The sequence below is a fragment of the Staurois parvus genome, unplaced genomic scaffold (genome assembly GCF_062004578.1).
Source record: "Staurois parvus isolate SC_StPar_1 unplaced genomic scaffold, SC_StPar_1.0 ptg000132l, whole genome shotgun sequence".
Taxonomy (NCBI): Eukaryota; Metazoa; Chordata; class Amphibia; order Anura; family Ranidae; genus Staurois; species Staurois parvus.
The window spans coordinates 4,409,349-4,437,009 of record NW_028317928.1 but is presented as its reverse complement, the minus strand read 5'-3'; the positions used below and the strand labels follow the sequence as shown (position 1 = coordinate 4,437,009).

The window sequence follows — 27,661 nt, the reverse complement described above, 5'->3', positions numbered from 1 at the left end:
CTTCCACCCTCAACTGTCCCTCATTCTGAAGTTCAAAAGTTGGAATCTATGGTGAGAGGATCTCTGGAGACTCATGTAAGGAAGGCTCTGGTGACCAGAGACAGCTGTCAACAGCTTTCTCCTTCACACATATACAAATGTTTTATGAAGAAAAAAAGTAGTTCTTACTGTCTTTTTTTTGTTTGAGGGAGGGGGCTCTTCTGAGTTCTCTGCCTATAGGCTCCTTAGATGTAAATCCAGCCCTGACACTTTAGTTCAGCTCTGCAGGGACTACATCTTCAGCAGTACTCGAGTATCTCATGACCATGCCCTGTCTACCTCGGGCCCCTCCTACACTGACATTCAAGGTTCAAAAATATTTATTGAGGGATGAATATGCCATTGCAACAGAATAGTTGTCAAGAACAATGCACAAGAACAAAGTGGAGCCAGATGTGGGTCCCTCAACAAGGGATCAGCATTTAGAGTCCAAGAAGGAACTAAAGAACAATGGCAGCCACAATGGTTGAAACCCAGTGAAACACAAGGTATAAAATACCCGACACTTTCAGGGTCCATGGTGCATGTACCATAGACTAAGTGACCATAGCTTTAGTAATAGGAGTATAAAAAGTTGGTGTCTTCCAAGGCCTAGCAATTGTTTGTTTTGTGACTACCGTGGCATAAAAGAGGTAACAAGATTGGTTCCTGGTCAGCTCCAAAGGTGCAATATTCAACATTTTGTGACTATCGTGGCACAAAAGAGCAGACAAGATTGGTTCTTGAGAAAAGAAAAATGGGACGATCATCAGGTGGTAGGAGGTGCCATGTCCCTATTAATTGATAATGGAGAAAAGAATATTGAGTGGACTTTTTAGGAACAAAGTACACCAAAAGATTGGTTCTTGGTCAGCTCCAAAGGTGCAACATTCAACATTTTTTGGCTATAGTGGCATAAAAGAGGAGACTAGATTGGTTCTTGGTCAGCTCCAAAGGTGCAACATTCAACATTTTGTGGCTATCGTGGCATAAAAGAGGAGACTAGAATGGTTCTTGGTCAGCTCCAAAGGTGCAACATTCAGATGTGCAATCTGTAGATCGGCTTTAATGGGTCTACCAAACAGGTGTGGAAAAATAGTACGCTGACATTTAAATGGGCACTCACCCATGACATCACCAGAGAAAAGACTTTCCTAAAAGAGGAGCTAACACCCTGTTATAACTTTCCCCTTACCATGCTATATTGGGAACAGAGCCATCTAGTGGTGGGCAGTCTAACAGCACCTGACAACATAGGAATAAGTCCCCGGTCACACTGGGTGTGACTTGGCATGCGATTTGCATGCCATGAGACTTGCCGAGTTGCACCCTATTGTCCGCAATCAGAGCAGTCATATAGTTGTGGTTCCAACTTGGTTGGAGCCGCACCAATTTCTAAAGTAGTGAATGCACTACTTTTGGTGTGATTTGCATATACATCTGTGTCAGATATCTTGCAAATCACACCTCAAATCGCAATGACACCTCAACTCTGAATTTATGCGACTTATATTGAAGTTGCATGATTTCAAAGTCGGGATCAGTGTGACCGGGGGGGAGGGGGGGAGGGGTAACTCAACTCACTTTGAAGACATGTCAGAATGGCAGCATTTGGCCATATTTGTACAGTGAAAGCTTTATACGTAGTGTGCTGCTGTGTTTCATGGACAGAGAATGATGGTAATTTTAAAATAGAGGAAGTTTCCTCCTATACAGCTAATCTTATACGGGAATAACAATTTTAGTATTACTGCCATGAATTCCAGTGAGCATTGCTGATGGCGGTTTGCTGGATGGAAAATATTCTATAAATGTTATTAAAGAGAAAGTAAAAGTATAAAGAGTAAGTGCCGACTGATCCATTCTGTATGCTTTTATCTTGATTGGATAAAGTGGAGGATCTCTCCGGATCAGTGGGGCTGCTGAATCCAACTGAGAGCTGATAAGTGCGCTAAGGACATGATTTCCCCCCAACTAATGTGGGTTCATGATATAAAAATGATTAAAAAAAAGAAAAAAACTCAGTGTATGCTCCATCTTTATTATTTATAAGACATCTGTTGTGCAATTAGCTCAATGACATTCCACATCAGATGATTTACAATTCACGTTTCAACATGTTTTCTGTATTTTACACATGATTGTGGGCACAAGACCAGCGGCCGCTTTAACCAACCCTGCTAAAAATCGTTTTTCCACTTCAACATCCCCTCCATCTTCATCATCTCTCCTTTCTTCATTTTCATCTCTCCTGGGAGAAGACACAGTAATCAGTAAATAAAGCAACATTGATTATGACACAAAAACTGCATTTCACTGGGACCACAAATGTGTATTTTTCAGCCTCATTGACTACCATTCCATGACCACATTAACATATTAAAGGAATAGCGCCCAGCGGGATGCCAGAAACTTGAATCTCTTATTGAATAGCCAACTGTAGCATTCTGATGTATTTCATGCTACCGCACAGAAATTTCTAATCAGTAATTGGACACAGCTAGAACTGACCATACACCAGTAGGATTTAATTCATGTGGACATTCTGAAAAATTATTCATCAGATCACTTCATTCCCAGTGATGTACCTGGAATTTCAGCTGGTATACTGGGATGATGCCTGCATCGGCAGGCGTCACCCTGGTGTTGCTTTTTAGAGCCAGCAGGCAGCATCCATGTAATAATGATAGTTATATAGTTACATAGTTAGTCTGGCTGAAGAAAGACAAAAGGCCATCTAGTTCAACAACAAAAAAAAAAAAGTTAAAATCCTATACCACAATTGATCCAGAGGAAGGCAAAAAACCCAGCAAAGCATGATCCAATTTCCTTATGATCTCCTAAGAGGCAATCGGACATTCCCTGGATCAACTTTACCTATATCATACATGATAATGATCACTGCGTCTAACTTCTACATGCAGTGGAAGGGAATGACCTCCCCTTCTGCTGCCTTCTGCCCCTTGCTTGGGCTCTCTCATCCCACCGGGAGAGCTGAGCTACCAGCTGGTGCATCCACTGGCTGGCCAGATAACCAATGAAAGCCGGAACTGGAAGTGAAAACTACCAGGGTCCCATGGCAATCATCACCTCCAGTTCCAGTAGATGTCAATTCCAGCCTACACCATTCCGGTCAGTGGAACGCCGAACACAAGGGGGTGTGACTGTTCTTTGGTAACAGACCGTCTACATCAGTGCTGAACTTGGGCACAATATTACTGTACGTGAGTACAATACTTTTGTTTACCTTCTTCATCCATTTTATAATAAGATACTAAAACTATACTGTAGTTCTTTCCTTTTGGTTTGATGGTTTTGTGTTTCTGGATGGATGCATCAAGAACAATGGAGATTGGGGAAGAGCTATAGCGGAGTGGCATTACTGGTTTGGAGGATACTCAATATCCTGCAGTGCTTCATGACCTTTAGTAATATAGAGGTCACTGGATGGTGGTGAGTGTGCACTTCTCACAGAGGGGGGGAATCGAGGTGGCACAATTGCAAGATTTGTTATTAAAGGCACAGGGGATTGTAATGCACAGTGTGGTAGACATATTGCATATGTTGGACAGGTAATTGTTTAGGATGGAGAGAACAAGTAGTGGAGAGTTTTGTATCTCGATGCACACTTAGACTATAGAACCTATTAGAGCATTGGAAATCTATATTATATTTAAAATAAAGTCTTCTACATACTTACTCTTGCTCACAGAGAGATAAGTTGATGGTGCCAAGAAAGAAAAGGAGTAACAGGGATTTCTTCAAGGTGAACATCTTTGAGCTCTCTGGATAATTTGGATTCATAGAAAGAAAAAGAAGACAAAATTGAAAATATGACTCAAAAATATTACTAGGCCCCCTATGTTAGGTGCACATAAAATGGTTGTTCCATTACAATAAAAAGTCCAATGTTTGCTCGAAATCATCATAAAGGATCGCATACACCTGGCACCCATTATGGGCAGGTTGAGTGTATTTTTTAATGACATGGATTTACTTGATGCTTTCTGGACTGTCAAGGATCCGTTAAACGATCACCCTGTCACGTGTCCACCACACGCCATGCCCACAGCGACTAGCTAACCGTGACGCACGCGTGCGGCCGCGACAGGGTGGTAAAGAGGGGAAAATAAAGGGATTTACACTTAAATATCTCAAACCGTATATAAGACCAGCCGTGATACCGTTTCACAGCCCACACTACCTCTGGCCACCACCAGATGGAGACTCCACTCCAATCCAGCTGGTCGACCACACACTGGCAGATACGATCTTACATACAACCTGGTGCCCTGATTAGAGTTGAGGACCAGCTTAGTAATCACACACCCATCTAAGGTCTCTTCAGCTATCCTAGCTTGAACCCCCTAGCTTGATAACCCTTCCACTGTCCACACACCCCCACACCAGACGCACCACAAAGGTAGCCTGCCACCACCCAACAGTTTATCCGCAGAACGGTCTGTTGAGACACCACACACACACAGATCTCCGTCTGGCAGATCTGATACCTTTGCAATCTGCGTGCAATCTGCCCATTCACAGTGCAGTTGCATACAGATTGGCAATGAGCTTAACCGAGGCACTAAAATACAATACAATATAACCCAATCTAATCTCTCCGATCTAGTCTCTCCTAAGATATGAGCCTGTGCTTAAATACACAGAAGTTCACTAATTAATTTTAAGATTTAATTTCCCAAAGTGGGCAGTGCATAAATAATGTACAAAATATAAAAAGTTACAGAAATACAAAAGATATAAGAAGACACACAAATGACTAATTACTATAAAATAAAAGGGAATAAAAAGACAGAATAACACTTTACCCTCTCGTGACTCTCCTGGTATCTGATTCGGCTTGTGACTCGACTATTCTTTGTATTCTCCTTTGATCTGACCCTCTGTTGCTGAACCTGGCTCGTGACCTGTGATTCTCGTTTGCTGTCCTGTACTGTTTTGTCCTGTTGTTGTTGACCCGGCCTGTCTGACTACTCTTTTGTCTCTTCCACCAGCTACACGCCATTGGCGGCGGCCATTACCGCAGCTGAGGTGTCTCGGGGGCCGCGACCTGGTTCCTGGCTGCGTCAAGTCCATCCCCACCATCAGGGGCCCTGGTGAAGGGCAGCCTGGGACTTAGACTCCGCGCCCTGAGGGACTTCGGTCTGTGGGTGGTGGTTGTCGTCAGCCAGTGCGTTACATTGTTAGGCCTGCCTGTCCGTTCCTCGGCCCCTGCCCTGACAGCTTCCTCCCCAAGCCACAAATATGATTCTTATATGCAAATGTAGCGTACAGAATGGCCTGCACAAAGGAAGCATTTCCATCTCTCTCCAACTAATATTTCATCTTTTATAAGAGATTAAACATACCCCTTTGATGAATACATAAACCTAGCCGTCCTGTCTCCTATAACAAATTCCTAAACAGGTTTTCCCAGCAGGTGATAATCTCTTTAACACAAAGGTGTCACCTCCAGGAGGCCTGGCTTTAGGCTAATTAACGCTAATTGATGCTAAATGATGATTGAGTCTGTAAGGCCTATTGAGTAATTGTGTATACATACACATCTGATCCCAGACCATTTGTTTGTACCTTCTATTCATTTCCCTACTGCCCAGGGGCTCAATGTACATCCTTAATTACCAGACTGTTCCTGCACACACCTTTGCAATGAAAGGGCCTGACATAATCTAATCTACTCAACCTGTCATGGCTATGATACCATATTTCCACTCAAATCTTACATGTCCGTTACAATAAATTTTACATGTCCATTACATGGACCTTACTGGACCTGGCTACCCATGGATAAAATAAATAATTGGGGGTCTTGACCTATCTTGTTCCTCAATCCCAAAAGGAAGAGCACAGCGGGTTCCTAGGTGTCATAAGAGCTGGGTCACAAGAACCAAAGTTCTAGTCTCCATTGTCTATGGTTTCCAGGGCTTTCTATCTTAAACAGAAATACGTTTTGCCTCACCTTGTCTACCCACTCTGGGCCTCACTCAAGTAGTGCTAAAGGATGTTAGATGGAAAATAATTGTATTGTATATGAATCTGCTTTACTAACTGGACTAAGAGTTTCATTAAGGTTTTTCTTGTATGGATGGGAAGAGTCCCCAGATAATGGCCTCTATGATTTTAATTTGTTCCAGGTTTATAGAGAAGGAGAATGAGACTATTAACAAAAAAGTTAACAACCTCCCCCCCCCAAAAAAAAAAAAACACACACACAAAACAGGCAGACTAGATGGACCACTCGGTCTTTTTCTGCCATCACTTTTCTGTTTCTATTGAAATTATGTGAAAATGGTTGATCATTATATGGAATAGAAATAGCTTTCTACTGTACTATTTCCTAATAAGGGCATACATATATGTATAACTGTGATAGAATATGTAATAATATTTGGGTCAAATGATTGATATTGCAATTCAGTGAAAGTATGTTAGGTTTTACTATGTACTGAAGGGCAATATCCCATCCCCCTCTTCTACTGGTCAGCTGGTAACAAAGATTTGAATGACACCATGTGCAACATGTAGTATCTGCTCTGTACCAGAATTGTTCTCTAACATCCGGACACACATTTCCACAAATCTGCACACACAAATCTGATTTAAGCAAAGATTTTTTGTTTCTGCTAAAACTTTATATTTATTAGGTTTTATATTTTGTTACATTTACTAATTAAGTACAAAATTACTGACAAACACATTTTTTATTTTTATACAAGTAAATAAGTACCGTTTATCTTTAAACACTTCTCATCCCTAAAAGGTATTTTTTCAAAGTTTAAGAAGTACCGAAAATAAAGTTAGAGAAAGGACCACTGATCAGACTGCTAACGGGGACTTATTACGGGACCCCACTACGAGCTGTGGAGGAACTTTAGAGAACTTTTAGTTGACCATAACCCTTTAGTGACCATTATAGTGCAACAATGGATTCCTCCTTTACATTTCAAATGTAGTTAAAGTTTGAAGAAACTTGGGCAGAGGATTTACCTAAAACATTCATTGTGCAAAATAAGTCATTGTGGGGAAAATGATATGAGGAACCTTACCATCATTTCAAGTCAAAATAAAACAGAGGAGGCAATTCAACTTTACCTGAAATCTGAATACGAAGGTTTCTTTCCTTATCAACAATTATACAGTACTAGGAATAATAATAGGATAATGATATTCCAGCATAGACAGTACTTACCGGGGGGTTCAGTTGGTACTGAGAATGTAGACAGCTGGAAGACTTCAGTGAAGGTCTACCCAATGAAGAACGGGGTCGGCTTATATATTAGAAGACAAACAAGTAGAGTTAATAGAAGTTTTAATTAAAGTTTGATTTAATAGTCACATCTTTCTTAGGTACATATAACTGATACCATATGTATTCATTCAAATATTTATCTTCTAGCCTCCAGTGTAGGATAAATATCAGCACCCAGTCAGGAGTTTAGATATCTCCTGATCTGCTACGTAGAGTTTAAAAAATAAATAAATCAATTTAAGTGGAATTCCAGTTTGTTTTTTTCCTATACAGTAGCATGGAGTCATTTTGCATAGTTATGTGATCTTTTTTAAAGCCTGGTACTCACGATCAGCAAATCATATGAAAAATACCAGTTTTAAAGGGATCGTATGATAATCTGATTATTAGTACACAGCTTTCATCAGAAAATATTTGAAGGGACAAGCACGAATATTTTTCTTGCACGAGACCAGATCGTACAATTTTAATTTTAATCAGTACAGTTAATACATTACATCACTTACAAATTTTCTTTCTGTCATATGAGAATTTTCGTAACTATAGTAACCTCTTTACTTTCAAAGTGAGACTAGCATTCAAAAAAAAAAAATGGATGATCAATCGTCCAATATTCTCATCGTGTGTACGGGGCTTAAAGCAGTAGAAGACTGCAACTTGAAAAAAAAAATCCCCTGGAAGGTAATGTCATAATGTGCTAGGATGCATATGCAGGACTTACCTTAAAACGAACCCCTCTAGCAGTGCGGCGTACCCACTGCAGAGGCTTCCATCTTCACCCAGTCTTCCTTCCTGGTTCTGGACGCCTGACTGGCCGAGCCGCATTGATGTCACTCCCGCACACGGGAGTCTCTGGACACGGCACAGTGCTCTGAAATTCTTTCAGAGCGCATGTGCCAGTGGACAAAAAGAGCGAATATCTCAATAAAAAAGCACTATACCTTCATTTAAAATAGCCGCCCGGGCTTCAATCCAACTTGGTTCTCCCTCTGATGAAGTGCTATTTGCACAAAAGGCCTCAGGAGGAACTAGACCAGCAATGGGCAAACTACGGCCCGGCGGACCTTTTAATCCGGCCCGCGGATGTGGCTGTCAGGATGTGTGTAGGCGGGGCAGCGTGACGAACGTGAGGGGAGGGGAGCTAGGCTCCTCTCACAGTCTGCCCTGAAGATCGGAACGGCGCGGGAACACGGCGAGAGGAACGCGCGGAGCAAAGGTAAGTTAATTGACACAGGGGGGACTTGGCTTACTACTTGGAGGGGAATAGTACTGTGGGGGATGAAATACTATATGGGGGATGAATTAATATGGGGAATTAATTACTATATGGGGGATGAATTACTATATGGGGGATGAATTACTATGGGGGATGAATTACTATATGGGGGATGAATTACTATATGGGGGATGAATTACTATGGGGAATTAATTACTATGGGGGATGAATTACTATATGGGGGGCGAATTACTATGGGGGATGAATTACTATATGGGTGATTAATTACTATGGGGGATGAATTACTATATGGGGGATTAATTACTATGCTTACTATGGGGCAATATTACTATACTTACTATGGATGACACATACACATCATTCATCTACTCTTGGTCCGGCCCCCGGGTCCAATATATGAACCCATTGCGGCCCTCAAGTCAAAAAGTTTGCCCACCCCTGAACTAGACAGTACAGCACACTTCTGCCACCTGGTGCTGGATTGAAGCCCGGGCGGCTATTTTAAATGAAGGTATAGTGCTTTTTTATTGTATATCACTATACCCTGTCTGTGATATGTGGTACTGCAAATAAAAGTTCATTAACATACTACACTATGGGCACCTTTTTTATGGCTCCTATTTGGAGCTATTAAGCCCACAGGTACCTGTCAGTATCCAACATATCTGGAGGAACAGGAGCCCTGTATACAGGCTGATTACCTCATTTAGCCTAAAGAAGGAACTCCTGGTCAAGGGATTCAACACCGTTCTCCAAGGGCTTGATGACTGCACCATAGGATAAAGTTCACCGGTTTGGCCAATCTACTCTGGAAATTTATATATATATATGCGCATTATCTATGCGCTTCCGGTGAGTGCGCATTTTTCACTTTTGGTTGGAGTCACAAGTTCATCTGCTATATTTCTTCTTGATACAGACTCTATATCCGTTTACGCATTCACATGCGTTTAAATATGTGGACATATTGTTTTTATTTGTTTTGAGCGCTACACCCCACTTATTTATCTATACTTTTACAGAGTTTTTATTGGTACAGCTCCTCTGTACTACATTATAGTGATGTGACATGTATACAGTAATCATAGTAATGTATATCCCAGCTCCCCTGTACTCCATTATAGTGATGTGACATGTATACAGTAATCATAGTCATGTATATCCCAGATCCCCTGTACTCCATTATAGTGATGTGACATGTACACAGTAATGTATATCCCAGCTCCCCTGTACTCCATTATAGTGATATGACATGTACACAGTAATGTATATCCCAGCTCCCCTGTACTCCATTAGAGTGATGTGACATGTACACAGTAATGTATATCCCAGCTCCCCTGTACTCCATTATAGTGATATGACATGTATACAGTAATCATAGTAATGTACAGTTGTGACCAAAATTATTCAACCCCCAATGCTGTAAAGGGGTTTAGGGACTATAGTGTACATTTGGAATTGTATTCAGAATCAAATCCTACAAGGACGTTGTAACTACCCAAATGCAACTAAAATGACATCAATTGTTTATGTAATACAGTAGTAAATGGTTCTTATGTGGTTTCTTCATTGCCACAATTATTCAACCCCTTAAAGACTACCACTCTGAAGAACAGAGGTTCATACAGGTGCTTTCCATCAGGTATTGAAAACACCTGTGGATGTCACCGAGCAGCAATCAAGCATAATAAGCACCAATTAGGCAGCTTTAAAATGACTGTGATACTCAGCTCCTTCTAGACATTTACTGGTGTGGTTACAAACATGGTGAAGGCAAGAGAATGGTCCAGGAAGACAAGAGAAGAGGTGATTTCTCTTCACAGGAAGGGCAATGGCTATAAGAAGATTGCAAAGATGTTAAACATACCAAGAGACACCTTAGGAAGCATCATTCGCAAATTCAAGGCAAAGGGCACTGTTGAAACGCTACCTGGTCGTGGCAGAAAGAAGATGCTGACTTCGACTGCTGTGCGCTACCTGAAGCGTAGAGTGGAGAGAAGTCCCCGTGTGACTGCTGAGGAACTGAGAAAAGATTTGTCAGATGTGGGTACAGAAGTTTCAGCCCAGACAATAAGACGCACACTGCGTAATGAAGGCCTCCGTGCCAGAACTCCCAGGCGTACCCCCTTGCTGTCTCCAAAGAATAAGAAGAGTATGCCAAAAGCCATGTGGACAAACCACAAAAGTTGTGGGATAGTGTTCTGTGGACTGATGAAACAAAATTAGAACTGTTTGGGCCCATGGATCAACGCTATGTTTGGAGGAGGAAGAACAAGGCCTTTGATGAAAAGAACACCTTGCCTACTGTGAAGCATGGTGGAGGGTCAATCATGCTTTGGGGCTGTTTTGCTTCTGCAGGTACAGGGAAGCTTCAGCGTGTGCAAGGTACCATGAATTCTCTTCAGTACCAGGAGATATTGGATGGAAACGTGATGCAGTCCGTCACACACCTGAGGCTTGGGAGACGTTGGACCTTTCAACAGGACAATGATCCCAAGCATACCTCCAAGTCCACTAGAGCATGGTTGCAGAGGAAAGGCTGGAACATTTTGGAGTGGCCATCGCAGTCACCAGACTTAAATCCGATTGAGAACCTCTGGTGGGACTTAAAGAAAGCAGTTGCAGTGCGCAAGCCTAAGAATGTGACTGAACTGGAGGCCTTTGCCCATGAAGAATGGGCGAAGATACCCGTAGATCGCTGCAAGACACTTGTGTCAAGCTATGCTTCACGTTTAAAAGCTGTTATAACTGTAAAAGGATGCTGTACTAAGTACTAAGATTGAATGTCACTTGGGGGTTGAATAAAACTGATAATGCTGTGAGCACAGAAAAGACATTTGTGGTTATTTCATTATAACTGTTATGTTATATTTGTCTGACCTACAAGTGCCTCTTTAATGTAAATGTAAGCAAGATGACTGAATGATCAAAAGCAATGTCAAACTGGCCAAAACACTCAATTTCAGTGGGGGTTGAATAATTTTGGTCACAACTGTATATCCCAGCTCCCCTGTACTCCATTATAGTGATAGGACATGTTGTATACAGTACTTACTGTCCCCCCGAGTCCCCCGCAGCAATGGTGTCTCCTCTCAGCAGAGGAGAGCGGACCTCTCCTGCACCTGTCCACTCGGCGGCGGTGCCGCAGAAGCCGAAAAACGGAAGTTGTAAACTGGAACTCGGCTTCACAATGAGGCTTGGAGCACAGGTGCAGTCGCTCCATGCTTCATCTGTGCTCACTGTTTGCAGCCACTTGCCACAGAGGAATTTCTCCTCGCATTTGGCGAGCGGCCGAGCGGCTTTTTCAAGCCCTGGGTTAATAGATGGGGTACTGGAGGTTCAGTCAAGCCAGTCCCCATTGGTTGAAGCAGTGGGATGGAAAGCAGTGCAGCTGTAGTAATCCTGCATTAATAATCCTTTATCCCTTTGGACACGGCACAGTGCTCTGAAACTCCTTCAGAGCACATGTGCCAGTGGACAAAAAGAGCGACTATCTCCTAAGCGGTGAATGTTTAGGAGATATCATTTTACCTACAGGTAAGCTTTATTGTAAGCTTACCTGGAGGTAAAAGATACAAAAGTGGGTTCACTTCCAGACATCCCTGGTTTCTGGGGACCGGGCCAAGTATGGTTAGCATGTCCGCCTGGCAGTACTAGGGTCATTGGTTCGAATCCCAGCCACGACACCACCTGCCTGGAGTTTGCATATTCTCCCTGTGCCTGCGTGGGTTTCCTCCGGGTACTCCGGTTTCCTCCCACACTACAAAGACATGCAGGTAGGTTAATTGGATCCTGTCTAAATTGTCCATAGTATGTGTATGTATGAATGTGAGTTAGGGACCTTAGATTGTACACCCCTTGAGGGTCAGGGACTGATGTGAATGTACAATATATATATATATATATATATATATATATATATATGTAGCGATACCCCCGAAGGGGCTGCTTAAGTTTGTTCACTCCGCCACTCTGCCTCTCAACCACAAGAACTGTCTCAGCCCACACTGGCACACCTGGCAATAGTGTAAGTGCAAGGACCAATGAAAAGCACACACTTTATAATAAAACACAGAGATCAGCTTTACTGTAGACCTCTATGGGAAGTAATAAACATTAACAACCAGTATATGTTAGGAGAATCAAGAGAACAGCAAATACTGTGATGGAAAGCAATATAACTCACTTTTACACTCGGGCTGCTTTCAGGGGATTCCAACCATGAATAACCCCAAGAGCAGAGGCAAACACTTAAATGGCAACCTCAAAGTGGATTTAACTCCTCTTCATAAATTTGTTCCCATGATGTCCAAGCAGGAGGAGAGCAGAAGAATGACTCTCTGTTGTGTCAGACTTCTCCCTTCTAAACCCCGACACCATGACCCCAATAGGAAAACACTGTACCCAACTGATGCTTAATAGCTACTTTCAAGGTAAAGCTATTCCCTCACACACCATGCAATATAGAGGCCTGACTACGCATGCGCGTGCTCGTATGGCACCAGTAACTTTAGTCTCTTTGTAACTGGATGAATGTTGGGATCTTCAGCTAGCCACTTTCGTTGGTGCACTTAAACTCCTTAAACACTTAAAGTGTAATTGTAATCCTGTGGCAGTATTTGTATAGCAAAGTGAACACGGTGTCTGTTCAGCAGGGCCATCTACACAACCCAGTGCCTGGTGAATATGAGCAAGGTATGATGTCTCTGTATGTGTGCAATGTTCCTGTCATCTGACAGTGGGAGAAATCCCTCTCACCAGATCCTGTGACAAAGGCCCAAACGATCGTCCTGGAAATGACAGGTTCCTCTGGTCACCTCACGATGAGCACTTCACACTGTCAGTGTAGGCACTGTACTGTAGACCACTTCTCTCAGTTTGGATGTTCCTTTGTCTGATCCAGATCACCAAGCATCCAGTGCACTGCCCATCAGCACTTCTTTGCCAGGTCCAATCTCTCTCCTGCCACATGCAATCTACCTCTCCCTCAGGAGAAACCCAAGATGGCCCCTTCACTCTGCTCTCCCTAAGCATGATGGCTTTCGTGGTTCTTTTTTAATTCTATCTCCATATTAGCCTATAAGGCCGTTTCTGTTCAAAACTCCATCGTCCAAAATGCTTTGCAGCTGCACTTCCTGCTTGAAAGAGTCCTTGTCATTGGCTCCTTTAATGGCTCTCATAATTGGCTCTCTCTCTCTTACAGTCTGAGAGGAGAAAGGGGGGGGCTGAAATCCCTCACTGCTTTGTCTGTGTCAGGGCAAGTGTCAGGTTACACAGGAGAGGCCAGTCAGCAGATCACAGCCATGAGACAGGATTAATATCTCCTGCTACACACTCCCCCCACCAAAGAACCTTTGGTCCTCCAAAGGCAGTAACAATCCTTGACCTGGTACATGCTTGATATATACACGCTGTGGGACCTCGCTTCAAGTGGTAGAGCTTCTTCAAAGCACACGGCAACTCGCTTATTTTTTAAGGGCCTGTTTGCCCACTTTTATTTAAATGTCAGTTCAATAACATAAAGGTTTCCCACGCAGGGGTATCCACCATCACACGAATTCAAATGAACAGTATTCAGCCTCCTGGCTTGTACGCAGTTTTAAGTCTGCCTCCTGCAGACTCTTCCCAAAGTATGGCACTAGCACACAGCTAGTCCGGCTTCCACCTCTCCTAGGTGTAGCCCACCTGACTCCACGGCAGAGACCTCCCGTCTGCCTGGGTGGAGTCCTCCTAACTGCCGGGGTGGAGCCCAGAATCATGGCCTGGCCTCCCCTAAAAGGCCTGCACACACCTGTGCAATCAGCACGCTGGCTGCTCCCAAAATATGGGCCCAGGATTGGAGATTTCATCCCTCCCAAATCTCTAAGAAATCTCCAGGCTACAGGTCCCAAAACAGGCTTTACCAACCAAAGAGGAAACTGATAAACCAGTTTCCTCTGCATTATGAGATCTGCCTGGAGCCCCTCAACCTGTATAGTTGAGAATCCTGGGTGTCCATCATGATTTCCACCGTGGCAGGATACCGTACTGCCACATATCCCCCCCCTTTGTTTTGATCCCGTAGGGGGCAGAACACACAAGCCCAAACTATTTAATTTGGCACCTCTGTGCCAGCCTTCACCCATATGAGCCCATTCCTGACTGACATTGCTTTCAAAGGGAAACTTTCCTTCCTGTCTTATGAGGCGACTTTCCCTGTGTTCTCCTACTACATGGACTTGGGCTCTATAAAGACACTGTGCCTTTTTACGGGTACGCTTCCAAAAGCGTTGCCTTTCTATTTTCCTTGGGGCCACCCAAGTCACCTTCCCATTAAGGAACTTCCAAAACTTGGTACCTTTCTGAGGATGAGGGTGACGCCTGAGTTTTAGGTGTCAGACAACATTAAAGCTATGCTGCACTCTTAACCGCCGGTTTCCCTCCACCTTTGAAGGGGTCACGCTTTTAAGCACAAAAAGTGTGGGCTTTTTTATTGGGGTTCCCTTAGTCTCTCTCTGCATTCTATGTACATGCATCCTCTTACTGACTAAACTTAACTCTGCTTGTTTCCCCCCGTACACTGCATGCTTCCTTTTGTCACTGACATTCTCAGACGACAATGTCCTACTCTCCTTCTGAAGGACAGCCCAATTGCCTTGCTCTTCAGATGTTTTTATGTCAGAGGACCTCTTTAAATAATCCACTTCCTTAAAGTTTTCCTTCAGGGCAGATATGCCATTTAAAGTTTCTCTTCCCAGACTACCCTCCTGAACCTGTAGGGGGCCTAATTCTACTGCCGCCTTTAGCTCAGCTGTGTCTACCACATCATTACCCACCACATCACATGTTTCAGGGTTATCAGCACACATGTCCACTTGACCATCCGATCCATCATTGGGCGTATGGTCACCCACAGAAACGAACTGATCGACATTTACCAGTGCCTCGCACTTTTCCAAATCATCATATTTACCATTTACCAGTGCATCACACTTTTCCTCATCATCATAATCATTTACAAGGGCCTTGCATTTTTCCTCATGGTCATAAACATCCACATCTTTGTCAGAACTCATTTCAATGTTTGGCAGGGCAGTGTCTAGAGACCAAGTGCACAGCGTGGAGTGGTTGTCTCCCATGGCAACGTCGCTATCCACCAGCTCCACTGGCACATGAACCTCTTCCAGCAACTGTCCTGACACCTGACCGTCATAACATAATTCTACATTTGGTTTACTGACCCCAATCACTTGACTTGTGCCATCTGACACTTCCACCAACACCAGCTCATTTGGTATCACACTAGTCATTACCACACCATTGGATCCTTTGTGGTTTGTGGGCACGATCTCTGCTATGTGCTCAATCTCACTTGGCCCGTCCCTATTGAGAGGGAGATCTGCAGCAACAGCTAGTGTGCCCTTGTCTATAAGCTGCTCTGCAGCCCCTCCATTTAGCACAGCAGAAGTCATGTCCACTCCACTGTTGGAAGCAGAGGTCCCTTTCAACAAAGCCAACAGGTTTTCAGCCCATCTGTTCCAGTCTACTTTCTTTGCGCTCCAATCAGAGGTACTACGCAGTACTCCATCTGCAGGAGGAGACACAGGACAGAGTGGCTCAGCAGACACATCACATATATCACTTTTGTGCAAACAAAACTGTGGCACTAAATTTTTAACCTCAACAGGTTGCAATACCACACCCTCACCACCGTGCTCTGATGGCGCTTCATTCACCTCAGGAACATTTCCATACATTGTATTGTCAGCATTGACAGACTCCATTAACCCATTATCACCATGAGCATTTTCCAAGATTTCAGTTTTAGCATTTAAATCATCATTTGGTTCAAGTACTGTCTTGTCCAGAGCAGCAACATAGTTGTCCCAGGCAACCTCTGGCTCCAACACACAGAGCTCCCAGGAAGTTTCCATGGACACCTCTGCAGCCTTGGATACTGTTGCCAAGGGCAACAACATATCTTCAATCATATTCACATCAACACTGTTATCCTTAGTGAGCTGTGCTAGCCCATCACCAACCATAACCTTACATTTACCAACAGTAACACTTTTGTCGGCATGACCATCAGCATTCTCATTGCATATAGACATGACTGTGGCTTTTGCAGGTAATCCCTGGCTATTACCCAGCTGAGCAGCCTGTGAGCCATGCCTCACAGCACACTCTCTCTTTAAAAGGACACTATATTCAGTTTTAGCAGCTCCATAGCTGACCTGGGAAATCCTCTGCTCCGTCACTGCGGGCTCCTGGAAGGTTTCCCTGGGCATCTCTGCAGCACCTGGCACTAGGGAACACGGTGCCATGACAGTTTTGGTCACCCCTAGTCTAACTTCACCAGCCATCTGCTGGATTATAGCAGGCACATGCAGAGTCCCCATGTCCTTTTCCATATTTAGTCCTGCTAATCGTTGGGCTGTTCCCTGTGCCTCCCCATTACTCAGGGTAGCACACAGCAGCCAGTCCATGTCCATCTGTATTGTGGAACTCCCTGAAGGACACACTCTCACTTCCTTGGACTCAGTCCCACAACCTGAAACAGTCTTACCATTTCCTGCAGCAGATGTCATAGCCTTCACTTGAGTACGTAGTCTCTCCTCTGTGGTTTCTCCACAGACTGACTTCCCCATGTGGTCACAGGGCAACACTGCATCCATTCCGGACCAACTTACACCCCCTGCAGGTAACACCATATCCCTGTTGCTAGGGGTAGCTGCCAACACTTTTAAAAATGAATCTGGGCTTGCAGATGAAGACTTTTGCTCAGTAGCACCCTCATCAGTGGTATTCCATAATCTGGGGCAGGTAAAGATACCATGCCCAAACTGACCACATTCCAGGCAGGGTATGGTTCCACAGATAACCTTCTTGGGACACGGAACCACATCTCCCTTGTAGCCCCTTCTCCTGGTTGGCAGGCTTTCTCCTGTTGCTATGGGAGATGGCATTCTCCCAGCTGAACTTTGTGGGTTCCTCCAGATGCGCTGAACTCTCATTTCTGCGTTGCCACAATCCTCTGCAGACGACACTCCTCTCACAGGGTCCGCAGGCCTGAAATCACATGTGTTGCTATGGGCAACCACATTCTTCTCCAACTTGTGGTCAGGCTGTCTCTCCTTCCTTGCACTCAGAGCCGGCTTGCCTAACCCAGATGCAGTCCTTTGCTTTGATATGCAACTTTGCAATGGAGGCTGAGACAAAGGGCATTTAGAGACAGTGTGCCCCCACTCCCTGCACCGCAAGCATCGCTCTTGCCAGCGTGTCTTGTCCAGGCTCCCCACATTGCAGTCTTTTTCCAGCTTAGAACTCTGCACAATAGCTGGTCTCCTTTCAGCAGTGTTGCTAGGGGCAACAGCATGCACTTCCCACTGTGGCAACCTTTGTTCAGCCATGTATGGGGCTTGTTCTGGTGATAACCCCTCCAGCCACAGGGCTCGGTCTCTCATTGCAGCAAATCTTTCTTCTTTTCTTTGCTTTGACCGTCCCATCTTCAGTCACTTCACAACACTTTTGCACAGTCCAGCAACAAAGAAATGAAGTACTGCCTCTTTAAGGCAGGTTCTCCTCACCTGCACACACACCAAATTGTGCTGTCCATTGCACAGAAACACAGTTCATATAACTGATGAACTTACTTTTGCAGGGATCTCCAATTATGCCCGCATCCTCCACCATATGTGGGACCTCGCTTCAAGTGGTAGAGCTTCTTCAAAGCACACGGCAACTCGCTTATTTTTTAAGGGCCTGTTTGCCCACTTTTATTTAAATGTCAGTTCAATAACATAAAGGTTTCCCACGCAGGGGTATCCACCATCACACGAATTCAAATGAACAGTATTCAGCCTCCTGGCTTGTACGCAGTTTTAAGTCTGCCTCCTGCAGACTCTTCCCAAAGTATGGCACTAGCACACAGCTAGTCCGGCTTCCACCTCTCCTAGGTGTAGCCCACCTGACTCCACGGCAGAGACCTCCCGTCTGCCTGGGTGGAGTCCTCCTAACTGCCGGGGTGGAGCCCAGAATCATGGCCTGGCCTCCCCTAAAAGGCCTGCACACACCTGTGCAATCAGCACGCTGGCTGCTCCCAAAATATGGGCCCAGGATTGGAGATTTCATCCCTCCCAAATCTCTAAGAAATCTCCAGGCTACAGGTCCCAAAACAGGCTTTACCAACCAAAGAGGAAACTGATAAACCAGTTTCCTCTGCATTATGAGATCTGCCTGGAGCCCCTCAACCTGTATAGTTGAGAATCCTGGGTGTCCATCATGATTTCCACCGTGGCAGGATACCGTACTGCCACAACGCGGAGAAAACAAATTAGTACACACAGGAAACCAAACAATTTACATTCTCATAAAATCTTGGCAGAGGAACCTCCCACCAGTTAACATAGGATGGAAGGTTGTCCCGCCTACAAGCCACACTAATGGGAATGGCCCAACCAGATGTGCCAGGGGGTGAGTTGGGGCTGTTCTCTACCGAAACTGCTATAGGAGAACCAGGCGTCACGAGAGTCCTTTGAGAAGCATGTACTACTTCTTCAGAGTTTTCACCCAACACATCATATGTCAGTCTTTTTGGGGGTTGAATAACTCTACGCTCTCTCTGTTCCCTGGGCTCTAGCAATGGTTCTGGCGTTGCTCCCGATGTTGGTTCTGACACTACTGACTCATCAACCCTCGCTTCTTGCTCGACGCTCTCTGTCTCTCCCAGTTCAGCTTCCTCCACGTCTTCTCCCTCATCAACAATGGACCACCAGTCTTCAGGTTCTAACTCGGGTGGAGAAGGCTCAGGCTCTTGCAAGTCTTCTGCAGGTGAGGCCTGAGGCACAAATTCAGGAGCCTCTGGCCTAAGAGGAACTACGTCAGTCACTCCAGTGAAAGAAGGAATGGTGGGTTCGGAAATGTCAGATGGCCACAGCAAATCTGTCCCTACCTCCTCACTCTCACTGTCCTCTTCATCTGCAGGAGGTGGTGTGGGTTGAGACCTGGTCACAGGTCTAGTCCTCTGAGAAGTTGAGGGGGTAGACTGTGGATCAGATTGTGATGGTAGACGGACTGCATCTGACAAAGGCAAAAGGTGGTTGCGGTGCCAGGTTTTGAGTGGGCCAACACCCTTTTCCGGTCGAATCTGGTAAACTGGCAATCCAGGCAATTGTTTGCAGATGACATAGGGCTCTGATCGCCACCTATCCGCCAACTTGTGTTTTCCAGGGATGCCCAGATTTCTCAGTAAGACTCTGTCTCCAGATTGTAAGTCCTGTACTCGCACTCTGAGATCAAAGTTCTCTTTGTTTCTCTGTCCCCTGGCGTCTGAGGTGGCTTGAGCCTTCTCATAAGCAATCTTCAGGCTTTTCCTTAGGCGGTCCACATATCCTCTATGGGAAGCTGCAGAGGTATGGTCTACAGAGGTTCCAAAAGCCAAGTCTACTGGCAGTCGGGCTTCCCGGCCGAACATCAGCCGGTAAGGAGAGTATCCTGTAGCGTCGTTGGCAGTGCTATTGTAGGCATGTACGATGGCTGCTACATGCTTACTCCAGTGTTGCTTTTGCACTGAAGTCAAAGTCCCGAGCATATTCTGGAGGGTACGATTGAATCTCTCTGGCTGAGGATCTCCCTGAGGATGGTATGGAGTAGTCCTCGACTTTTGGATGCCTAGTAGACTCAAGAGTCTCTTGATGAGATTGCTCTCGAAATCTCTCCCTTGGTCTGAGTGGATACGTTGTGGTAGTCTGTAATGCACAAAGAACCTTTCTACTAAAATCTTTGCCACAGTTGATGCTAACTGATCTCTAGCAGGAAAAGCCTGGGCATACCTGGTAAAATGGTCAGTCACTACCAGGATATTTCCCTGTCCACTCTGATCCGACTCCAGGCACAGGAAGTCAATGCACACCAACTCCATGGGTCCCTGACTTTGAAGGTGGCCCATTGGGGCAGCTCGTTGAGGCAGAGTCTTCCTCTGAATACATCGGATGCAGGAGTGACAGTAACTTTCAACTTCTGTCCGCATGCAGGGCCAGTAGAAGCGGTCTCTTACCAAACAAAAGGTTCTTTCTGGTCCCAGATGGCCATGGTCATCATGGAGAGCAGTCAGCACCGTTTCTCTGTGTTTTACGGGCAAAAATAGCTGCCATTTCTCTTCAAGATCATCAGAGGGGCCCCTTCGGTAGACCACTCCGTGGCGTAACTGTAGCCGATCCCACTCATGATGTAGCCGCCGGGCCTCCCTTGACGATGTAAGAAGCAAATCAGGGCTTTTGCTTTCTAAAGCCTTCAATACTAGGCCGTAGAGGGGGTCTTGCAACTGATCTCTTCGCAGATCCTTCCTGGAAAGCTTGGGCAGGCCTTCACCCCCAACCTGGGTGACATTGCAATAACACCTGGGAACGCCAGATGCCGAAATCCCAATGTCTTCTGCCCTGGACCCACCTCTTGTTCAGTGTTCCACTCCTTGGCATAAGGCTCGTACCCCTTCAGAGGGCACCTGAGTCCACTCTTCTGGGGAATCCTTGGAACAGTGAGGTCTTCGGGATAAGGCATCTGCATCCCTATTCCCAATCCCTGGCCGATAACTGAGGCTGAAAGTGAACTCCGATAAGGCAGCTAACCACCTGTGGCCAGTAGCATCCAGCTTAGCTGTAGTGAGAATGTATGTGAGGGGGTTATGTTGTGGACCTTTTGAATTATGTCTCAAAAATATGACTTTATCAAGACATAATATTATATGGCAAACAGCTCAGTATAGCCGGATGCTAAGAGTTAATTTTGTCTTGGTTGAACCCTCAAGGATTCTAGCTAAGAAATGGAGAATGGGGGAAGCAAGACTTTTCCAAGACAATAAGACTGTTTGAACTGTCAACAAGGACTATTTGTATATTGAGGTTGAGAAGAATGCAGATACAGAAAGTCAAACAAATAGCCAGATAGGACTTCGACTTTCAAACATTTTAACAATAATGAGACGGGAACTCACTGGTTGAAAGCTTAACCAAAACGTGCAGAGTGTGATGAACCAACAGACCTCTGAAATATACTATTGTTCACCAAGGGTGAAAGCATTAACAGTTGTTTACCATGAGTCCAACACAAGGGCCAGGCAAACAGAAAGTTTTTTTTTCTACACAGAGAAAATGTTGATTCTAAAACAAAGGGGTGAAATTTAGGACATTTAAGTCTAAAAGTTGACTGTATATAAAGTCTAAAAGTTGACTGTATATAATTACAAAATATATTACAAAAACATATTATAAATGAGATGTTATGGATTTTACACACCACTAAATATTCAGAAATGGGAACTATATATCACTAACTTGAGTATTGAGATGATGGGAAGTAAGATGTATTATAAACTAGCATTAGTTACATGTCTTATCAGGAAACAAACAGGATGGTATTTCAAGAAGGAATAACTGAATATACACCTATATTCCATGGTCCCTATTTAGAATATCATAGGTATGATCACTTATATCTGGAAAAAGACGTATATTTGATTCCTGAAATTACCTTAAGATTCCACCCAAGGTATGAGTCATCTCAAATACTCAAATTGTTCTATGATACATGACCGCCACCTGGCGGGCAGGTGAGAAATAGCTTATGTACACACATTTCTCAACTAGCCAATCAGGAAGCCTGGTGGGAAGGTATCTTAGAACAATGGATTAGTGGATATAAAAGCCTTTGTACCTTTAACAAGAAAAAGCTCATCAAGAAAAAGCTCAAGAAGAGACCTCATCACAAGAAGACCCTGACATCTGAAGAAGATCTCTGCTGAACAACTACTCTTTCATACTTTCAAACCTCCTAAAACTTTAACTAAATTTCTAAACCTCTAACCTTATAATTTCCTACATTCTCCCCTACTGAATACCTATCACTTGCCCTATAATATCAGTCTAAAGGCGTTCCACTGCCAGCTAAATCCACGGGAGAGTTGCCTAGTCTGAATTCCGGGTGTGGTGAGATGTTTATTTGATTTTGTATTACCTATTTTCTCTGTTGTGTGGAATCATACAATTACTTTAGTGTATCACAACAATATTGGGTAGTTAGATACATGTAGAGAGATCCTGTTTTACTGTTAAAAAATTGTTTATTGCCATATTATAATTTTTTTCATATTTCATAATTTATTGAATATTAATAACCAGAGTATCATATATCAAGGGCTTGCTTCTTGCAATCCTATGGCCACGGCTTGTGAGAATATAACCTTTGAGATATTCGAAATTATTAATTATTAATAAATTTAATAAATAATCATATCATTTAAAAATTGTGATATTGATGTAATTAGTTAGAGACCTTATTATTGTGTCTTACATTGGTAGGATATGTTTTTGATTGTGTGTACCAATATTCATTTATCACCAGTCTTTTGCGTTTTGTGTTAATATATATATAATTTTTGTACATAAATAAATTTTTATATTTATCTATTATAAGGCAAATTTTGTGTGTATGGTACGAAATCATATTGGCTAAAAGAATTCAAGGTATAATAATAAGTGGTGATCAAATTATCAAGGTGTCCAAATTATTGGTTTACTAAATATCTGCCGTATTTTAACGGCTGGAGGCACTGTAATATTTCATCTAAGGGAAAGGGACACGCCCTTTATAAATAATATATATCCTTACATAAACCACCACAGGATAAATTTGGAGGCACTGCTGAGATCCATAGAAATCGTACCATAACACAAAACGCACTGGTGATTGTATATTTGTACACTTTGTCAAACATATATTTTATATCAAAATGGCATCCAGTAATCACGGATCCACCTCTTCCAAGCATAACGAGGAAAATATGGCGGCTCAAGGCATTGAGCAGGAAGCTATGAAGCCAGCCCGGAAAGCTGCCGGTGCTTGGCAGAAGTATGTTGAATGTGAAGTAATAGATTATCTCCGCAAGAGATTAGGTCTGGGGGATAGCAATAATGAATTTGTGGATGAAGAGAAAAAGCAGGCCATGAGCACCTTTGAGGACCTGTTCAACCAAAAGGGCCAGGTTGTTGGGTTTTTAATAGCATTTGCTGGAGCAGAAAGTGATAGAAGCCGTGACAGACTTCTCCTAGAAGCTTGGCCCATGTTATGGTTCATGACCGCTGGAGCTGCCCAGCGGACCATGACTCTAAGGGAAGAGTTGTCAGAGGCCCGCCTCTTGTTAGAAAGCAAAAATCAGGACATTGAGTCTTTGAAAGGGAAGCTTGGTCATGCCGGTATTCGTTTAGACGAATCCGAGAAACATTATGATAGATTGGTCGGAGACTTTCGAAGTGCTCAGGACCTGTATGAAAGAAACTTTCAGGAATTAAAACAACTTCAAGAGAAGTATCAGGACTTAAAAGATGAGGTGAAGTACTTCAGATCAGAGAGGTTATCTCCTGTTAAAATTAAAGTTCACCCAGGGGATAAGCATGACCAGTCAGAACTTACCTTGATAAAATCTGAGCAGAAAACTCTGGAGGAGCAGATTATAAGGTTGACGGCCCAAATAAATTCTGGGGTCCAAAGACGGACCAACCCAGTCAAGCCAGAGGCTGATGAGCGGACATACCCGCATCACAGCGAAGTATCTGATAGTGAGTCAGGGTCAGAATATAGGTCACCTCCTAAGCTTTCAAGATACACTCCAGAGCGCTCTGAAGAAAAATATGAGGTTTCATATAGGCAGGAAGGGAAATCCCAGGGGTCATTCAGGAGATATGACACCCCAAAGGTCATTAAGTTCCTGAAGGACACTGTTCCTATGTTTTCTAAGAAAGGGTCCCTTGAGATCACCGAACACATGAAAACATATGAACAGACGTTAGAGATTCTGGGCATTAGAGATGACCACACCAAAATAGAATTGCTGCCATGGGTGTTTGGAGAGAAATACCGGCAATTCTTTGAGACCTTGAGGGCCTATTCCAATCAGTCCTGGAGAGAGGTTAAACATAAGTGCCACATGGAATTTGGGCCTTATAAAACTGTAACCTCTGCCAAGGCTGCGGCCTACAATTTAAAGTGTGGTCCTCACCAAAGCCCTGCAGAATTTCTGGCTGTCCTCAGAAATGCCTATTTCCTGGCTGAAAAGGATCCCAATCCTAACCAGCCAGAATTCAAGACACTATTCTATGAAGCATTACCTGCTTACATAAAATTGGGACTTGCAAAGGATTACAGAAAGGGATGCTCTCTTGATTGGTTGGTGAGAGAGAGTGACTATTTATTCTCGATCCAACAGTCCAGTGAGGGCGGGATAAAAAGAGAACCTAAAAATAGCCCCAAGATAGTAGCAGCCACTACCGTTTCCCCTCCAAATCCAAATTTGCAGGCAGAGAAGAAATCATATGCGGAAGTAGTCCGTGGGGGTAAAACCAATGGTTCCCCTAGATTTGTACCTCAAACCCAGCAAGTGAAGGAGGTCCATAACTTTGCACCCCAAAACCAGTGGGTGAGAAAGGATAGACAAAAGCCAGGAAACTACGGTAGTGGAAGTGAGAAGAATAAAAAGTATGGTAAGGGCCAGTATAGTGATGAGAACCAAAGGAGTCAATGGTATCCTCGGAGGTTCTATTATCCTCGCCAAAACCAACATGGGAATTTTTATGGGAACCCCAATTTCAACAGGAACCATAATTACAATAAGAATCCCAATTTTAATAAAAACTCCGACTTCCAAAGATTTCCTCCACGCCAAGAACACCCTCAGGCTCAAAGGGGGGATACAGTACCCCAGGCTCCCTTTAATAACAGGGAGACCCTAAAACCTCAGAGAGAACAATGGCGTCGGGACCAGAGCAGTAGTTCTGACTCTGAGTCTCATTACCAGTCTCGTCCAAAATACAAGCGCAAGTATAGGAAAAAGGAGAATCAACAGAATGACTCCTCTGAGCGTATTGGACAAATAGAGGCACAGGTCAGCAAAATGGCTGAACAAATGGACAGGCTTGTCACTCAATTTCCATCCAATCCTTTTTTAGGAGCAGCTCCTGTGACCAACCAAGGGTCACAGAATTAACAGGCAACCAAGCCTTAAACCAACAGGGGAGAACACTGAGTCGAATGACAGGAGATGTGTGTACCGTCCCTGACACGCCTACTAATAGAGAATCTAGTTCTCAGGCAAAGGGGGACCAGTTGTTGGGTATTAATGATTCTCCTGTTTTTCAGTGTCCATCTATTGCCCCTAATATAGTCGCGGCATCGGAAGTCGTCGGGATTGACAAGCCAGACGGAGCACCAACTTCTAGTTGTGCTTCTGTCTTGAGACAGTCCAAGAATCCCACCAGGGAGGATAAGGGTGATGTGTCCACCACATGCGGTGAGATAAGAGCTAGTCATATGTTATTGAAGGGCCCACAGATCTTCAACCACACTAATTTCATGTGTGAGCTGACTGAATCTGATGGGAGATATTATGCCACAGTACAGGTGCAGGATGCCAGTGATCTTTCGATTGTCGGTTTAATAGACACTGGATCCCAAGCAACCATCATGTCACAGGAACATTTTGATAAAGTGGCGAATGTCATGCCCACCAAGCCGAGACTTAAAAGCTTTGACAGCTCATTGATTGGTGTAAGTGGAGACCCTTTACAAGTCATGGGTACCGCCTGGCTTAAACTGAAACTGGGTAATAAGGAACTGAGACACCCCATCATCATTGCTAGCATATCCCAGCACCACATGATAATTGGGATGGACTTCCTAAAAAGGCTGAACACGATAGTTGACTGTGTGAACCAAGTACTGTGGTCACAGGTAAATACCCCAATTAAATATGGGAAACTTAAAACTCCCCATTCCCGACAACACTGCCACCTGGTGGAAGAAAGGCCTGGATCATTAGAAATCCATTTCAGGAACAGCCAACTTCCTGATGTAACGGTTATCAAACCTGATGACCATAACCCTATCAGAAGAGATGAGGAACACATTTTTAGAATTCCCCAAGATAAAATAAAAGATATTTCCCTCCAAGATGACATCCTTACGATATCTTTTCATCAGGAGGATAAACCAAGAAAAGGGGGAGATCATACCCAATTCTTGACAGGTATTGAAAGGGTTAACAGCGACTTGTTTATCCCCATCCGGATAAATGGTCTTAATAGGTCAAAAAATGCCAAACTAGATTTGAGACAGGAACACAGCTTTGTAAGCCATGGGCTGATGAAACACCTGACCGAAATGGAAATGATCCGTTTCTCCACACCTCAGCGTCATTGGATTTCAGACTCCCTTGATGACTCTGATGATCACAATTCAATGGCTAGGTGTCTCTTAAACGTCACTGTAGGAAACAAAACAGCCACCCATGTGTTCCTAGTCTTGGATAATCCCCAAACTAAAATTTATTTTGGCAACGATGTATTACATCGCTTTGCAATGCAAGTCGACCTAATTAATGACTGTTTATGGAGTCGACTAAAGGGGGACCCCGAAAAATACCAAAATCTGGACTTAGCTTTAAAATCCCAGCAACAGATGCCTTATGCTGTTGAAGTCCAGGTAGCCCAAAAGATTACAATTCCTAAGGGCATAAATAATTTCATACTCCCCATCCAAGTTAAAAAGGGACATAGACTGAAGGGGTCAGATGCATTAGTATGCCTCTCCCATAAAATGCAGGGGGAGGGACTGAACATTACACACACGCCCCTAGTCAACACACATCAATCCCCGATGTACATTTACGTACATAATCTGTCCAATCAGGACATCGTCTTACCCAAAGAGACCCTTATTGGTCTAGCGGTAGAGACTGAATATTATACCTTTGGGGTCACTAACCAGGTGATTGGACTCATCCCCGATGAATATTTGTCGGAGGAACAATTAATTGAACAAACATTCCATTCATTACCAGAGGGTATTTTCACCATAGAGTCCATTTATCCATTCGATTCTAAAGATGGCACCTGTCGAATCGAAGAGACATCAATTGTCTTTGATCACCCAATCAAAGAACAAGAGTACCCCAAAGAACCTGGATGGCAGGAGAACACACACACACATCACATACCCAATGACCTCACCACAAAACTTGAAGAGGCATATGAGATAGGTCAGCCGGAAAGCTTTCCTGGATTCAAGGAGTTAGTGGAAGAGATGGTGGCCCTCGCCGACGCGTGTGC

At 43.9% G+C, this 27,661-nt stretch overlaps 1 long non-coding RNA gene across 4 annotated transcripts in view; it reads right to left on the bottom strand.

Moving 5' to 3' along the window:
• Positions 1-2,039: 2,039 nt before the first annotated feature.
• LOC149466204 (uncharacterized) overlaps positions 2,040-27,661 on the bottom strand; it is a 103,141-nt gene continuing 77,519 nt past the window's right edge. Inside the window, exons 1-4 of one of the 4 annotated variants that reach the window (XR_016312102.1) lie at positions 13,284-13,298; positions 7,229-7,307; positions 3,719-3,803; positions 2,040-2,269 (exon numbers count right to left, since the gene is read on the bottom strand). This is a non-coding gene — a long non-coding RNA (uncharacterized LOC149466204). Of the gene's footprint in view, positions 2,270-3,718; positions 3,804-7,228; positions 7,311-8,009; positions 8,025-13,283; positions 13,299-27,661 lie in introns of those variants that run through there. The other 3 variants (XR_016312103.1, XR_016312104.1, XR_016312101.1) reach the window with 3 other exon arrangements.